Source organism: Syzygium oleosum, unplaced genomic scaffold (genome assembly GCF_021117445.2).
Source record: "Syzygium oleosum isolate NSW1041296 unplaced genomic scaffold, Sole_v2.1 Sole_v2.17, whole genome shotgun sequence".
NCBI lineage: Eukaryota > Viridiplantae > Streptophyta > Magnoliopsida > Myrtales > Myrtaceae > Syzygium > Syzygium oleosum.
The window spans coordinates 5,544,338-5,549,396 of NW_026607501.1; the positions used below are offsets into that span (position 1 = coordinate 5,544,338).

Here is a 5,059-nt window from a genome sequence, read left to right on the forward strand (position 1 = left end):
AGACAGCCTGCACCTCTCCGAGCTTTGGTAACTGATTCCTGTCACCTTTTGCTGTTCGGTCCCTCATGTTTCTCTCGTCTTGCATCTGGACCCCCAACTTCACCGTCTCGACAGTAGCAGCGCTCTAAAAACTCCTGGTCATCTTACCATCTTCTCTCTCGTTTTATTTGGTAAGCCAGGTTAAGGAAAAGATGACTAAGAAAATCAATGTAGTAGCGTCATTATGGTGAGGATGATAATGCCATGTGTATCAGATTGCGGTCTATAATAATATCGAGTGTTGAATGTGAGCTGCTTATTTTGAATATCCGTCCGCAGCTTCCGACGTTGCCCCGAGAACCCCATTTTTTCATATTGGGTCTTCATTTTCGTGACGTTGTCCGTACGGTAATCCGTCGATCATCTTTCTCTCTTCTTTTGGCAAAATGCGGTGCAGCGCACGCGTCTCTACGGACTCGGCGACTCAACGCGCCACCGACACCTGAGATGCGGCGGGGCTCTGAGGGTTTTCGACGATTCGAAAGGGAAAGTTGGTCGAAATTCAAGGAAAAAAATTGAATGCAGCTTGCCTAACCAGGCAAACGCCATAACCTCACAATATATAATCTAAATCGCTCATAGATAATGAAGAAACAGAGCCAAAAACTTATCCACTGATGCAACTCCGAACTCCACTGCCCACCACGTGTAGTCCAGGAAGGTCTGTGTTGTCGCCCCAAAAGGAAACACACTCACTACAGCATCCTTAAATGCTATCATTTGCCAATTTTTCAGCACTTGCTGTACTTGCCTTTGTACGAGAATCGCTCTGTGGTCGCCTCGCATTCTCTCTTCAAACGCTGGTTTCAGGTTTCTCCAGCGAGATCTCGACGGATAAGTCCATTTCGAGCCCGCTTCTCCGGCAGTCGTAGCCGTTGACAGTCCATCTTCTTCTCACCTTTTGGTTCGTAAGATCTTGCGCTTGTTTACTTGGTTTTTGTTTCTGTCCGGCATCGTGGTTCTTGATAATTCTAAAGCTCAAAAGGATTTCCAGATCTGAACCTATAGAATCTTGTTTGACAATGAAGAATCTTTCTCTGCAAAATTCAAGATCTGACGATTTCAGCCTGTTCTTTTACAGTGCAAAGTCATGGACGGGAAAGATCAACATGGGAATTGTTCTTATGACGATCAAGTCAACAGCACCACCTCAGTGCTGAGCGATGGGGGCCCACAAAATCCCATGCAGGGGATTTCACAAGAACCCCCCAAGGAAATCCAATTTTTCAAAATCGCCCCTCCGGCCGAAGAGCCGCTCGACCTGAGCCTTGGACTCTCTCTTGGCGGTCTCTACTACAAAGAGATCAAGGAAAGCCCTAACCCTAACCCACTCTCGTTGACTGCAACAAGGGCAACCACCGTCGATAATGTGAACCCACCAATAACGAGTGCTCAAAACAACAATGGCATTCCGCAGACAATAACAACAGACAATTGGGACGAAATTGCGTTGAACGAAATTGGGACGCATCTGGAGGTGCAAAAGAAGAGGCGGTTCGAGGCCTATAGGAGGTCCATCCTGAGGAGGAGGGCCCGTGAACGTACCGAGGCGAAGAAGAAGGCGGTGGCGGCTGCATCCTCACCGGCTCCTCCTCTAGCAGCAGCAGCGGTGGCAGCACAGCCACCTCAAGGTCACCAGCCGAAGCTGATCGCGCTGTCAGGAGCAGTGGCTTCGGACGTGGAGAACCACAAGCTTCGTGGGGCTGTGGAGAAGATGAATGCCCTAGGAGAGTCGTCTGGGAAGAAAATACTTGAAGGTAAACATTATTCTTTTCCACTTATTGACTATTTCAGTGAAAAATGGAAGGTGTTTGAAAGATTTTGCTTGCATGAAGTAATTGCATATATCCTGATATATTTCCAAAGGAGATGCTGCTCATTATCGAAGTTAATTTTTCACTTGCATGCATATGCCAACTGATTTATATCCTAGTTTGCTTCAATGTATTCCAGTGTGTTTAGTTTTGAAGTCTGGATATTAAGATGAGCCTGTGAGTACTTGTGATTTTCCCTAATGATTAATGGATCCTTCGTTGTTCAAGGTTGCAAGATTTGAACGTTAGGTTAATCACGCGGTCTTAAGTCCCCTCTGGATAATTCTATGTGCTAGGTAAAGTTACAATAAATCGTAGAGGTCCAACAATGTGAGAACAAATATAGCGCAACCATCAATGTCACATAGCATGTGACGTGAGCGTGTTGCAGCATTTGACACTCATCCATTTACGTCTAAGATTAAACTCATTCTTACCTAATTCACATGTCAACAAATGAAATAAAGGACAGACCGACAAACTTGAAGCAATTGGATTGGATATGCTAACAATTCTTAATTATTAGTATATCAACATAATCAAAGCCAAATTGATTTAACTGCTCATAAACTTCAAGTGTTTAATCTCTAAACTTGAGGTGTTTAATCTCTTCTCGTGGATCAATGTAGTTGAAGTTGTAATCAATAGTTGTCTTATTTTTCTTGTTTGTTACTAAAACTCATGCATTTTTATCCCTCCTTCACCTATATCAACCGCAATCGATTAAATATACAATAGCTATCTTAGAAAAACTAATAATTTCTTTTGTTTTTTACAACACTTTGCCTAGGAGTAAGCGCACTCGCCACAAACATAGGCTCTTCTAGCTCCGAGGAGCCATGGACATCTCACCAACCAAACCCAGACGCTAAAGCCTGCGCTGCAAAGGCGATCTATGGGAAGTCGGCCATTGTGATTGAGAACATCTCTCACGAAGAGCAAATCAAGAGACCTAGGCTTCCCAATATTGTTCAAAACAACAATGCTCATAAAAAAAAAAGCATCGTTAATGAAATGAGAGGGATGAAGCAAATGCTAACCGTGACCACAATTGGAGATGGGCAAGAGGGCAAGAAGGTGGACGGGTTCCTCTATAAGTACGACAAGGGTGGCCGCATCTTCATCGTGTGTTTCTGCCACGGCGTCTTCCTTAGCCCGACTGACTTTGTCAAGCACGCCAACCACACTGATTGGTCCAATCCCATGAAGCACATCGCTGTCAGTTCGTCGCCACCGCCGCCCCTGTGATAGGGTTAATAATCTATATCCATATATATAGAAAGACTCTTTAAATTTTAATATCAGCGTGTCGTTATCTTATGCTATTTCAAGTGTATGTAATAAATTCCTTGTTGGGTGTTCTTAAAACCCTAGCTTGTGTGTTGCTTTGGTTTATGCTGTGAAAAGAGTCTTAAGTAGAACTCTCAACTATGTCATATTGGTATGGTTTTCATTAATGTGAAACAACATAATGTGGTGGATTTGTCAATGTTTTTGGTATATCATATCTTTTTTCCTTAAATTAATGTCTAAAGACAAATGATTAATAAAATCTTATTGACAGGCTATGGTCATTTTGTGTCTAGTACTCAAGTGATCCAAGCTGCCACGAAGTTGTTCATACTAGTACGCCGTTTCAAAATATGTCGACATTAATTCCTTCATCACACGTCAGCAAGAGAAAATGCGTGTTTCCGCGACGGTGAATGGAATAAATACTCTTGCCCAATGCTTTCGTTTTCGCCTTTCTTTCCAAATTGCAACCAAACCAATTGACTAAGAGTAGGGACAGCATTGTCGTCCATTACTTGAGCGTGGGGTTGAAGCCAAGCTGAATATTGTACTGAATACTTAGACTGGTTTTATTAAACCATCTACTGTACTCGTCAACGTAAGGCATGCTCGAATATTGTGTGCGTGATGTTATCTCTATCAATTACTCAAGTGGAAAACGGGGGCTTTATAACTTCAAGCAAAAGCGACCAAACAGCAGTATGTGGTTTATGCTGTGAAAGGAGTCTTAAAAACAGTGGTGTATGCTGTGAAAAGAGTCTTTAGTAGGACTCTCAACCGTGTTATATTTGTGGGTTTCATTGATGTCAGACAGCATGTGGGGAATTTGTCAATCTTCTTGGCATATTACATCTCTTTTGCGTGGATCAATGTCAAAAAACACGTGATATAATACAATCTGACCAACGGGCCTTGGTCATTTTGCTTCTAGTAAACGTGTGATCCATGCGATTACGAAGTTGTTGTCACTCTATATGGTGAACCCTTCGGCCAAAAAAGGTCACCACGAACAAATTGCAGAAGTAAACTCTTGCATTTATAAGCGGTCCATTTGCAATCGTTTAAGGCTCCGGACCATGCCCAACACTGACTAGATACAACGTTGAATTGACTAATCTGCAAATGAAAGCGACCGAACTCTCCTCGGCAATACATTGTCTAATCACCCCCAAAATTCTCCCTCCCCCCATTCAGGGAATCGAGTGCATGATAGTTCAAGATTGATGTAAGGAAAATTTTGACGTGCGTAAAATTTGCAAAAATCCAAAGAAAAACGTGGACCCGAAGGAGACTTTTGATGCTGCGTGCATGCAAGACAAGAACTGCCCATGCTCCATATTAGGAATGTGCAAAACAGACCATCCAAATCGGATTAGACCAGATGATTTGGTCCAGTTCCCGAAAGTATCGATCCAATTTCCGGTTCCTAAAAGTAGAACCGGTGTCCGAGCGGTCCAGTTCCCGGTTCCAAGAAGGAACCCGACCGACTACATATACTTTTCTTATTTTTTATTTCTTCAACAAAATTAATAAAATGTGAACTAAACCAACGTACAACGCTTTCCCCTTATCTTCGCACCACAATAAATCTTCACTCATTATCGTTTCCGTCAATATGTTGAGATTTACCACTCTCTCGTTGTGGTGGAAAAAAAATAAAAAAAAAGTGATGGGTTTCATTGGACCCGACCGGTGGTGCGGTCCGGTTCCTTGTCCTAGGACCAATCGGTCCTAACCGATCACCCTTAGTCCACACGTGGCAAGACATTATCGGTCCGTTGACCTCGAGTAGCCACTGTTCCAAGATTAGGCGGTCAATCCTCGAGAAACACAGACACCGAGCTGTCCCGTGAAAAAGAATGGATGATTTGGCGAGGCCCTGTCGAGAGAATATGCTTCGGGAGTTCGCACCT

The 5,059-nt window shown here is 43.2% G+C and overlaps 1 protein-coding gene across 1 annotated transcript in view; it reads left to right on the plus strand.

The window, feature by feature from the left end:
• Positions 1–5,059, plus strand: part of LOC115691648 (glycerophosphodiester phosphodiesterase GDPD6) — a 39,615-nt gene that overhangs the window by 28,996 nt on the left and 5,560 nt on the right. The window lies entirely within an intron of this gene.